The following is a 13,395-nucleotide window of genomic DNA, read 5'->3' as shown; positions in this document are numbered from 1 at the left end:
GTTATGTATGTTTATTTAATCCTTCTCAAACAATAAGAATATGAGACATCAGACTTGATAATCACTGAAGCTTAAATCATATGAAGAAACATCAAAAACATTCAAAAGGAAATCCACAGACCTCTTATTTTTGAAGATGAATGATCATAAAGAAGATGATCTAGAACAACCAATGAAAATCTCTTAACTAAAGCATATGTTACCAATATAAACTCAAGACATTCTTGACAGAAATGGAAGAATGAATTCATACAAATATACAAAATACATCAAGTACATGACGCCATCTCAGCAAAAAGATAAGCAGGGATATTGGAAGTTCCAAAGCTATAGCAACACCTGATTAAACTAGTGAACAGAGTTATAGGAAGAAACATAGCCTGGAACTGGCACACAAATGGATGGACAGGTGAATTTGATAGAACAGAAGACCCCCAAATTAGTCAGGCAGTGGTAGTTGTAGGATTTTGGACAAAGGTGACAAAGGAATCATTAGAGGAAAGACCATCTTTTCAACAAAAGGTCCTTGGGAAACTTCATATTCACATATAAAAGTATGATTCTAGATCCCAGTGCCTTACCCTGTGGAAGAGGACTCTTTAAGATATAGGCATCTCCAAAGACTTTCTGTAGAAGAACCAATAGCTCAGGAAATAATAGCAAGAACAGGCAAAAGCAACGACGAGAAAAAGGTTTCTTCACAGAAAATGAAGCAACGAACAGAGTTAAGATACAACCCGCAGAGTGTGTGTTTGTGTGTGAATCTATTGCAAAATATTCATCTAATTGGGTATTAATATCATATGAGTAAGTCATAGAACTTAACAGTAAACAAATCTTCAAGTGAAGAAATGGGCAGTGAATTAACAAGCAATTCTCAAAAGAAAAATACAAATGGGCAATAATACACAAAAAAATGATCCTGGGTGCTTTTCATAAAATTATTGTCCCATTTTCACCTTATTTATTTATTTGTCTTTTTGAGACAGGGCCATCTTGTAACCCTGGCTGGCCTGGAACTCGCTATATAGACCAGACTGGCCTCGAACTCACAGAGATCCACCTGCCTCTGCCTCCCAAGTGCTGGGATTAAAGGTGTGTGCCACCACATCTGTCTCATTTGTACTTCTTTGAGTCAGGCCCATATTCTTTTTTTTTTTATTATTATAAATCAGTTCTCTTCTCTCACAAGATTTCAGGTACAGGTTTTAGTAAACAAAGAAGGAAAATGTAATAAATATACATAAAAAATTTTCAGCACCCTAAGCCATCAGAGAAACAAAAAGCAAAACTGCATCAATGGCTGAAGAGAGGGTTTAGTCTCTAAGAACATGTGCTCTGCAATCATGAGGACCAGAGTTTGGATCCTAGGATCTACGTAATAAGTCAGCATGCCTCATGATTGCTCATAACCCCAGCTCAGGGGAATGGAGACAGGAGGGTGTGCGTCTTGCTCACATTCAGACTACCTAAGAAAGCTGGACCCCACAGTCCTGCTTTTTCCTCTGAGCTTATGCTTGCCCTTGGTTTATTCAGGGTGGAACACAGTACTTCAAATTGGAGACCAGCACTGCAGGGATGTTTATATCTATAGCCAGAATCTCTTTTGACTGTTTATTTCTGTCAATAAAAGTGCCATTAATGAGAATTTCCATTACATCTACTGAGTGACTGAGGACAGACCTATCCAATCTCAAATACCAAATACTGCACACCCAGATGAAGAAATAACAATTAACAGCAAGCATCAGAACCAAAGTGTGTCTAGAGCTCAAATTGTAAACAATATGTAAATTGCTTTGTAAAATTTAGTAAAGACAAAAAGGAAAGGCAAGTGTGTAAGACACAAAGGAGAATTAAAAAATATATAATCAAAATCTATAGTCAAAAATATAATCAAAATCTAGAAATGAATACAAAAGGCAAATACAGAAATCTTTGATCATGGGGAAAATGACACAATTTGCAACACATAATCCTGTTCTGAAATGTTGGCAGCTACCCAGACATTACCTGGCACTCTTGCATACAATAGGACATGACAGCAGATTCTGCTTATCTCCCCTTCTCACAGGCATGGAACTCGTCTAGAAAGCCCCAAATGCCTCTGGAATTCATTTCTATGCTAAACTTTGACTCCAATACTGGCTGTGCTTATTCAAGTGAAAAAGAATGAAATGGGAAGACAAATATCTGTTTTCAGGTCTCCTGTTCCTGCTCTGATTTAAGCTCCAGAAAGCATGGAGCCCACTGCCACAAAAAGACCATGCACAGCTCACTTAAAAGAACAAAGAAACTTCTACATAGAAAGTTTTCACATAAAAAATCATGAAAGTAGAAGAGGAAGTGTCAGGAGGGGAGAGCAAAGTCAGTGCTAGTGGGAGGGAGATGGGACAGGATAAAAGGAAGGACGTGATCATAGTACATTGTACACGTGTATGAAACTGACAAAAATTAAAACAAAGTCTATTCTGGCATTAGGAGTTGCATGGTAATGGTGAAAAGCTTACCAGGCCCCTAAAGGTACACACTGCTATGTCCCTGTTGTATCAAACTTGTACCAGTATTTTGGTTTGTGTCTATGTGACATCGCTGCACCTCATGCCGGTACAACTATTGGAAGGAGGAACACCTATGATGGAGCAAGGTAGAACGCGCCATCTCACAGCCTTTGCCGGCACTGTAAATTGGAGTGTACTTAGCAAGAAAACACAATAATCTCAGAAGACACTAAATGTGGGAAGAATGCAACAAAGTAAAATAAACAATTTAAACGTCTACGCTGTGACTGAGATGATCAGATCAGAAGACAGAAAGCTGATCTATTCTAGAGTTCTCATGCACCAGGTACGATCAAACATGAAATAATAAATGAAAAAAATACTGTGTATCAAAAATTTTGTCAAAATAATCATTCTCCTGGGAGCCATTTTGCATGAAGGGTCACAAACAAACCGTTCTGTGTACTTCCACTGTCATTGCTCAATCTCCAAAAGCACCTGGGATCAGACTGTCTGCACAAGAGGAGGGGAAGAGTCTGGACCAAGAAGGAAAGCATCAGAGTGAGAAGCACGGTCATGTGAGGAAGCTGATCCTGAGAGGGCCCGGAAAAGGAAGTGTCATCCAGGTAAGTACACCGGGTACAAAGCATGGCTTATTAATTTTCACACATGAAGAGGACGCTTACATTCCATGATTACTTTCTGTTCTGGGGGCTCCACTCTCCTGAGGAATCTGGGACTCTGTTGTTTCCTGGACTCAGCCCCTGAGGTTTGAAATTCAGGAGAGGAAAACAAGCACGAAAATATACTTGAGACCAATCTCTTTTAGCCTAAGGGTCATGATTTCATCCTCATCTTTGCATGTCCCCAGGGAGGGGCATCACTAAGGGAGATTTGGTACTAAGCCTTTGGCAACAAAAACCCTGCATGAACTTTTGTTTGTTTGTTTGTTTGGTTGGTTGGTTTTTTTTGGTCTTTTTGATACAGGGTCTCTCTGTAGCCCCAGCTGTCCTGGAACTCACTGTGTAGACCAGGCTGGCCTTGAACTCACAGAGATCCTCCTGCCTCTGCCTCCCGAGTGCTGGGATTAAAGATGTGCGCCACCACGCCTGGCTTGGGTTTCCTTTGTTCTTGCATTTCCAGCGTCTTGAGTTGCAGTGTTAGGTCATTTATTTGAGCTCTTTCTAATTTTTTAATGTAGGCACTTAGAGCTATAAACTTCCCTCTTAGGACTGCTTTTAAAGTCCCAGGGGTTGTGTTGTGTTGTATTGTCAGTTGAGATGCCCGTTGCTTCCGCCTCCCGCTGGGGCTCTGGAGCTGCTGGGCCTCAGCTGCAGGGCCAAGGATGAAGAGCTACCTTTGCTGGGGATGAGGCAGACCCTTCCCATCGGCCCAGGAGGCAGCGCCCCCAACCGCCATCTTGGGCCATGCCTATATTCTTAAATAAACATGTATGTACATCCATACACACAAATACATACCTAGATTCAGCATATGAGAGAAGACACATTTCTCTTTTTGGTCTGGCTTATACTGTAGAACATAGTGTCTTTCTGTTGCATCCTTTTTTTTCTGAAAATAATTGTTTTCTTTTTAAAAATTTATTTAATAACCACATAATTAGTAGAAATATTTCATTACAACATCATTGACATAGTCAATAACAGTTTCCAGAGCAAAGATGCATCTCTTTCAAAATTGGCTGTAAATTTTTAGGTTCACAGTGTTGAATTAATACAGTTATACATTATTGTACTCAGTATAAACCCTATAAGACATAAAATTGAATGAGGTTTTAACCTTTAAAACAGATATCCATTTCATTTTAAAATATACTGTTTCATATAGAAAAACTCATTTCTAATGCAACTAACACTTAGATGTTTGCACATGCATCTCTAATCTCTATATATCTGATTATTATTAGTCATGGTCAGTTACTTTCTGAGATCCTTGGCACCTGAGCATGGAAATAAATTCATCAGGTAGCTTTCAGTGGCAATGTTTTTCATATCTAATAATTAACATGAAACAAAGTTTTAGGCTTCTTCCTCAAATATAACTCGTTTTTATTTATTGATTTTTGTGTGTGTGTATTTCATACAGAACAACCCAAACAGCACCTGCCCATAGCTCCCCCGCCCTGGAGCCCATATACTCTATCATCCCTATTATTGTCCTCTGTGTTATCAGTGCCCCCCAGCTGTTCCCCAGTCCTAGTCCATCCACTGAGTCTAGTCAGCTTAGTATCTAGAGTTCCTTGTTTTAGGAAGATCAGCTGTTCCTCATCTAACAGCAATCAGTTGCCAACATTCCTTTAGATAAGATTGGGGTCCACTGTTCATTTTCCCAGTTCTATGCTGGGTTACTGTCTGGGAGTCTTTTGGGCCACCCTGTTTTCTCCAGATAACCAAAACCTTAAAATGCCAATTGTTTATATACAACATCCACTTAACTCATATGATAGAGTTTTGAAGCTATGAAATTTGATGTTTTATATGGAGATATTAATTAGGATTTCCTTCTAAAACAGGTTCTCAAGAATCTAAGTAGTCTCAATTTCAAAAAAGCCTACCCTGTTCCTCAGAAGAGACATATTTAATCTCACAGTTAAGTACATCATAGCCTGAGTTTATATAAATGTTTTATTCTACACTCTTTGAAATTCTGATGCACAACCTAAAAGCTATCTCCAATTTGTGGTTCATCCTAGCACCAAATCCTGGGTATATACTCAAAGGAAATGAATTTAATATGGGCTAGAGATATAGGCATGCCTTAATTATGGCAGCACTGCTCAAATTAAAAGGAATCGATTTAAATGTCCATTAACAAATTAAACATAATAGAATGTGATATTTCTAAAGAATAAAATACAATTGTATTATAGAAAAGAAGGAATCATTTCATACTTGAGGAGATGATTAAACTGATGATGACTATATTATGAAAAGGAAGTTGAAACACCAGCACTACATGATCTCAGTCACAAGAAAATTATAAAAACTAGATAGATGACAGATCTTGAAGGTAGAATAGTGGTTACCATTGAATGGCGAGGATGTGGGGGCAAGTAACAGAAACTGTGTCTTGATTCATGGCTTAAATAAATTCTGCTGTTTTACGCAAGAATAAGGTGAATGAAATTCTACCACTTGCATTTCAGATCTTAGAACTTTTAGAAAAGATGAACTTGGGTATACTAACTGTACAAAAGTATAAAATTTTACATGTGGATATATTAATGACTGACTAGATCAATATATAATGTTCATTTAAAACAATATATCAAGGATACCTCATCTATATGTAAAACATGGTGTCATCAACAAATAGAGATTTCATTTCTAGTAAAAGTTTTATTTAATTTAAAAAATTTTATGACTAAGAGCGGTTTGCCTGTTTGTAAGTGCATCCAAGTGAGAAATGCCTGTGGAGACCAGAAGACAGTGTGGGAACCCCTGGAACCAGCATTAAGTATGGTTGTTGGCACCATGTGGGTGCTGCAAACCAAATCTGGGTCCTCTGGAAGAGCAGCCAGTGTTCTTATCCTGTGGGCCATCTCCCCAGCCCCAAGAATAGACATTTAAAACTCATAATAAACTACTCAGGAATTTCAGTCATTAAAAGACAAACTTTCACTTGTGCCCCCCGCCCCCGATTCTATTAAGCTAAGGAGATGCATCAGTGCTGTTTCGGTCAACAGCATGCAGCATTAGAAGGTGAGCTGGGGGTCAGCTACCAGTGCTTCTGGAGGAAAGCTTAGTTTAGCCCCTATTCCAAAGGCCGAAAGCCATGTTACTCTGCCTTGTTTAGGTAAAGCAGGTAAGGCAGATACATTCTCATGAATGTGGTAGAAATTCTTGATCTTGTTGGCAGGGTGGGCCACTCAAAGGCAGGAAAGCAGAAACTTCTATCGGGGTCTCCATGTTGAGCTCTTTCTTCCTGAGCATCTACTGTGATGGCAGACAGTGAGAACGGCCTGTTTTCTTTTCTGAGGTGCTGCTTCTTGTTATTTTGGCAGGTGAAGTGGATTTTCAGTGAACTGGAAGGAAGTTTCTCAAAAGAAAGAGGAGGCTGTTTATGTAAGATTGCCTGAAAGGAAACTCAGGAGGAGAGATGGCTTCTTTTCAGGTAAATGCATCCATGTACCTTTAATTTCTCAAAATGTCTGGTATTTTTGAATTTGTAACCTTTTCTGGCCTTAAACCCACTAGGTAGACCAAGCTGACCTGGATGTCTCTCACAGAAATCTGTATGTCTCTACCTCCAGAGTCCTCACATATGGTATTCTACCATTTTTAGCCCACATTAGCCATTTACATATGTATCACCTTTGTAGCATAGCAACCTCTCCATTCTGTCCTGCAATGGTTATTTTTTTCAATACTGATTCCATGAATGCATGACCTCCAATCACAAAAATGTTTCTAGTGTGCTGGGTGAAACTGAAGTAGGCCAATTGACTGATCTGACCGAGAATGGACTTGGGTCCTCATAATAAGGGTTGAAGTTTACATAAAACTGATAGTTTTGATTATTTGAAGACATTGTATTACTTCATTTATCATTTTAATCCTGCCAATATCACAGGCCTGATGGGATGTGCTGTTGGGTTTGTTGACACCTGTATCCATTTGTCTCCTGGGAGTCAATTCCCTTGGTTGAGATTCTTTGCTCCAAATTCCATACTCTGTATGTCATTGTTTTTTATTCTGGTAATTTACAGAATGAAGCACAGGAATCATGGCATTTAATGCAGAATCTCTCCTTTCACCACTGGTAGTTTTGTCCCTTCCTTGGCACAAGAAGCTCCCATTTGTTTGCTAAATACTCAGTTTTCCAGGTGGAAATTCTGAAGCAGGCCTCTTTCTCTCTGTGGGTATTTCTGTTTCACACTGAGATCACAGCACAGCCTCCATCACTGGTTCTCTGTGACCCAGAAAAAAAAGCTCCGTCTATCAAATATTATATTCAAGGGTTTGTCTGTATAACTATTTGTATTTACATGAATATTATTGAATAAGTTTTGAACCTTGCCTACTGTTTTTTGGGGTTTTTTTTTTCTCTCTGCAGTAAGGAAACTTATTCTCAAAATTCTCTTACTGTTGTATGCTTAAGTCAGCCAGTATATTCCTTTTTGATAAATTTTAGGTAAGAAAATGAGAAAAAGAGAAAGTAGTATGGCTGGGCGTGGTGGTGCACGCCTTTAATCCCAGCACTTGGGAGGCAGAGACAGGTGGATCTCAGTGAGTTCAAGGTCAGCCTGGTCTACATAGTGAGTTCCAGGACAGCTAGGGCTACAGGGAGACCCTGTCTCAAAAAGACCAAAAAAAAATATTAAAGGGGATGGAGAGATGGCTCAGTGGTTAAGAACACTGGCTGTTCTTGCAGAAGATCTGGGTTTGAATCCCAGCACCCACATGGCAGCTAACAACTGTCCGTAACTCCAGTTCCAGGGGATCCAACAGCCTCTTCTGTCCTCCGTGGGCATTGCACGACCTGGGTGTACTTACCTACATGCAGGCAATACACTCATACACATAAAATGTTAGAATACTTTATGCTGCAATGTTTCTATAATTTCATTACATGCAGGTTCTAGGGCACACTTCACAAGGATTGTGTCTTATTGCTGTTGAGGGAGAGCACACACAGTCCATGGCACTCTTCCTTTAAACTCTTTCTTTATTCTTTTTTTTTTTAATTTTTAAAAATGATTTATTTGATAACAACATACTTAGAAGAAGCATATCATTACAACACAATTGACATATTCAATAACGTTTTCCTGAGGTAGGATGCATCTCTTTCAAAATTGGCTGTAAATTTTTAGGTTTACAGTTGAATTATTACAGTTATACAATATTGTACTCAGTATAAACCCTATAAGACATAAATTAAATGATGTTTTAACCTTTAAAAAGATCTCCATTTCATTATTAAAATACACAGTTTCATACAGAAAAATTCTTTTTCAATGCAATTGACATTGGATGTTTGCACATGCGTTTCTAATCTCTAAATATCTGATTATTACTAGTCACTGTTGGTTCACGTTCTGATCTGTGCGGCTGGAGAATGTGTATTTGTACCAGGGGCACTGGCCTCATTGGAATACTTGTTAGGAAAGGGTCAAATCAGACCCAGCCACAGATCTTGTTAAGTCAAAATCTATGTTTTATCTAGGTCTGCAATGCATGGTTGGAAACAAATTTCTGAAGCATACTTATAAATCAGTGTGACTTTAAATCAGATAAGTATGGATAACTGATCTGGTATGCTACAAATGGCAGAGAAAAAAGGAATTCCTATGTTGAGGGCTAAATTTTATATGTTATGTTCCTTAAAATCATAGCCTGCACATAAATTTGGAGGGTCTGATGCTATCCTTTCACACAGAGTTAGCATGTAAATTACAGTTACTACACTAAGAAATATCATTTTTGAGTAATTCATATTACTCATCTACTTCAGAACTTGCTTACTAATTCTCTTTTTTTTTTCCTTTGGTCTGGTAACCTGTCCAAGGACTCATGGTCGAACTTTATTTTTCTCATTTTAGGATCCAGTGGCTTTTGAAAATGTGTCCATAGACTTCTCCCAGGAGGAGTGGGAATGCCTAGACTCTGCTCAGAGGGATTTGTACAGGGAGGTGATGTTGGAGAACTACAGCAATCTGGTGTCTGTAGGTGAAGAGATTTTTCTTGCAGAATTCTTTTCTATTCTACATCCTTTGACAGATGATAGTTCACTTTGTAAACATGTTTGTTTTGCTGAGTAAGTCTTAGATTCTTAAAAAATAGTGTAATGGGAATGCCTGGCCTTGGAGAAGACCATGTTCATATTTTAACATTCCTTTTCATTTCCTCTTGTTAAAGGAATTATTCATCTTTCTTTGTTTCTGGTGTTAAATTCAGCTGCCCATTAGTACATGATACTGTAGCCAGAATCTTAAAGTTCCCTTTCCATAGCTGCATTGTGAATCAGCATATGAAGAGTGAAAAAAATTCTACATATACAAAAGTGTCAGAAAATAAAAATTAGGAAGCAATATGTAGAGCCATATCGTTTCCTCTATATTATTATTGATGCACAGGGCTGGGTTAGAAATCCCACACTTTTAAAGAACCCAGCAAGCATCTTGTACCTCTTTCTCATACACAGGTCTTACTAGGTGTAAGCCTGTTCTGTTCTCCTGTCTGGAGCAAAGCAAAGAGCCCTGGGATGTGAAGAGAGGGGAGACTGTAGCCAACCAGGTAGGTGTGACTGGATGGATGTGGGGCCCGGGCAAGAAGTCTTAGGAAGGATAAAGGAAAAATGTTTATGCCATGGCCTGTTTCAGTAGCAATTATAGCAATTTCTTCAATATGTGTCCTGTAGTAAATGTCAAAAGACTTTGTGTTTTACTCAAATACAACTACATCATCATTTATTTAATCATTCCATATGTCCTATGTCATTTCTTGCAAATGCTAGTATTTTAATAGCTGAAACTTAACATATTGGTAATTTAGTAAATATTGTATTTTTCATTTTGTGTCAGCTTTGAAAATTTTTGTTCCCTTCTAGTTGCTTGTGATTTCTTATTGTTGTAGGATTATTTATGCATTTCTGTCAAAATGACAGATTTCATGGAGAACCAAATAGAATATTTACATAGCATGAAATTCTGTATTATCTTCCCATCTTTGCATAGGAATATATGAAATATATGTGACTTTCACATGGTATTCATGGACTCCTCTGTTACATACCTACTGTGGATGTCTATGTTCCACGTTGGTCAGAAAGGAGACTGTGAAATCTTGATCTTCATGATACTTCAGACGTATTCTATTGGCCAGGACATTGTGCATTCCAAATGTCTTGAGCTTGGGAAGCTGCAAATCTCTGTTGTGTGCATGTGAGTCAATCTAGACTTATTCGGGATCCATGCTTTCTCGTGCCGCTCCTATGCTTGTTTCTTAATAATCTGTGTGACCTCATTATTCATCACAGATAGGATGTAGTTTACAGAGGCATGGCTTGGGGGATAGATCTCGTGCAGACACATTCCTGTCTATCTATAATTCTTGTTGGCCATGAGATTTGAGTTCTTTTTTTTTTTACAATATATTTTAATTGAGTTTTTCAGAATTTCATAAAATTCATCTTAATCATATTCAGACGCCACCTGTCTGCACCACCCCATAGCCTGCCCACAGAATTTTACCCATTCTGTCTTATATGTTAAGGACTTTCATGTCAAGTGTGTGTAACCACATGTCTTTTTGTATGAATTCGTCCAGTGGTGCCTGTTCAGCCTCTCTAGTGTCACTCCCTTGAAGATCAGCTCTCCCTCAATCTGCAGTGATCAGCTACCAATAGTTCCTCACCTAAGGTTTGGGCCTCCCATTCATTTCCCCCGTTCTGTGCTGTGGTTTTATCTGCTTGAGTTGGCATGGGTCTTGTGCATGCTGCCACCATTGCTGTAACTTCATATGAACAAGTTTCCATGAGCCTTTAAGACTCTGATTCTTTGTGGTCATGCACATCCCTGGGCTCTTGCAATCTTTCTGCCCCCTCTTCCACAATGGTCTCTGATGTCTGGGTGGATGAAGTTTAATATAGGAGTCCTGTCCAGGGACACACATTCTGCAACCTCTTATTCTCTAACTTTGGCCAGTTGTGGCCTTCTGTGTTCTTCGTCCTCTGTTGCATGATGAAACTTCCCAGATGACAGTGGGGAGATGCATTAGTATTTTCTCTACCCCTTGCTCAGCTATGTTCCATGAGGCTTGGGAGTAGAGCTTCCATTATAGATTTGTCACTTAGGGTTAGGCATCTCACAGATCCAAATTCTCTGTGTGTGACAAGTTCTTGAACTCTAGACTCTTGCAGAAGAAGATTCTTTGATGAGTGGTGGCTGATACACTTGTTGTGCTGGACAGCTTTAGTATCAACTTGACACACCTGGGTTGAGGGAGCCTCAATTGGGGAGTTGCCTTCATTGGACTGGCCTGTGGCCATGTCCATGGAGCACCTTCTTGATTGTTGAGTGATGTGGTTATTATCCTTTATAGCTACCTTAGCTGCTTGCGTATCCTCCGAAAATATGAGAACCTATCTTCAGGGAATAGGCCTTCCAGGTCAGTTCCAGCTCCATTGCTCCAAGTCCTGTGTCCAAAATATGTCCTGTCTTCAGCAACAGGGTTTTACCTTAAGTTCTGGGAGGTAATCAATGGACGTAGCAATAGCTTGTGTCATTTTTGGAGTCCTTTGGACTACTCTGACCAACAACTTGAGAGGAGGATTCTTCTGTATGGCACTGCGTTTCTTGTAGCTGTCAGCTACACACATGCACTCATGTTCAGGTATTGTATGTGTATTTTTCAATAGACTTCTGAACTAATACATTTCCCTCTAGTTTTTCACACCACCTAAGCATTATTCTTCTCTCCTCTCTCTCTCCCTCTCTCTTTCTCCTCCCTTCCCAGGTAAAGTAACCCCTGTTTCCCCATTTCCACTTAAAATACCTGCCTCCCGTTACCCCCCTCTCATGAGTTCCTTCTTCTTCATTACCCCTATGGTTCCTTGGTAACATCTGTCTCCTACCATCTCCCTCTCTTAGGCTCTTTCTTTGCCTTTACCTTCATCATTCCTTTCCATTTTCCTGGCTACTGAGGTTACAACATATATATTCACATATAAGGATTTGGTGCTAAGATCCACATTGAGAGAAAAACATACGTTGCTTGTTCTTCTGCATCTGTGTTACTTCGTTTACTGTAATAGTTCCTAGTTCCATCCATTTACCTGAAAATTTCATGATTTTGTCTTTCTTTACTACGGAGTAGGACGCCACTGTGGAAATGTACCACATTTTCATTATCCATTCTTCAGTTGAGGGACATTTATTTTGTTTCTATTTCTTAGCTATTGTGAGAAGAGCAGCTACAAACAGACGTACAGGTAGTTCTGCAGTGGGATGAATTCTTTGGGTATATTCCAAAGAATGGTATACCTGGATCATAAGATGGATTTATTTTTAGTGTTTTAAGAGGGTTTATTTTTAGTGTATTAGGAGTTCTTGACCCTGCTTTACATAATGTTTGCACATGTTTTCAATCCCATGATCAGCGAATGATCATTCCACTTTCCCCACATCCTTGCCAGCATTTGGTGCCATTTGTTCTCTTCATCTTCTCCGATCTGACTGAGTGAGATGAAATCTTAAAGTGCTTTTGATTTGCATTTCCCTAGTTATTATGAATGTTGGACAGTTTTTAAGGTGTTTCTTAGCCATTTTTTTTGTTTTTTTTATTAGAAGAAGCATTTCATCCCAACAGCATTAACCTATTCAATAACATTTTTCTGAGCTAGGGTACATCTCTTTCAAAATTGGCTGTACATTTTTAGGTTTACAGATGAATTATTACGCTTGTACAATCTTTTACTCATTATAAACTCTATAAGACATAAAATTAAATGAGGTTTTAACGTTTAAAAAAGATCTCCACTTCGTTGTTAAAATACACAGTTTCATACAGAAAAATTCATTTTAAGGCAATTGACATTGAGACGTTTTCACATGCATTTCTAATCTCTATATATATGACTATTACTGGTCACAGTCGCTTACTTTCTGAGTTCCTTGGCATCTGAGTATGAATATAAACTCGTCAGATAGACAGCCTTCCTCTCCCACTAGAGGCTCCATACTCTGTCATCCCTGTCACTGTCCACTGCAGTGCTCTCAGCACCCCCATTTATTCCCCCCTATCTGCCCTTCTGGTAAATCTAGTCAGCCAGAGGTCCCTGTTCCAGGAGGATCAGCTGTTCCTTATCTACGGCAATCCATTGTCAGTATTCCTTTGGATAGAATTGGGGTCTGCTGTTCATTTTTCCAGTA

The sequence above is a fragment of the Nannospalax galili genome, unplaced genomic scaffold (genome assembly GCF_000622305.1).
Source record: "Nannospalax galili isolate Female #2095 unplaced genomic scaffold, S.galili_v1.0 scaffold664, whole genome shotgun sequence".
NCBI lineage: Eukaryota > Metazoa > Chordata > Mammalia > Rodentia > Spalacidae > Nannospalax > Nannospalax galili.
The sequence above is the reverse complement of the archived record's forward strand: the minus strand, read 5'-3'. Positions refer to the sequence as shown.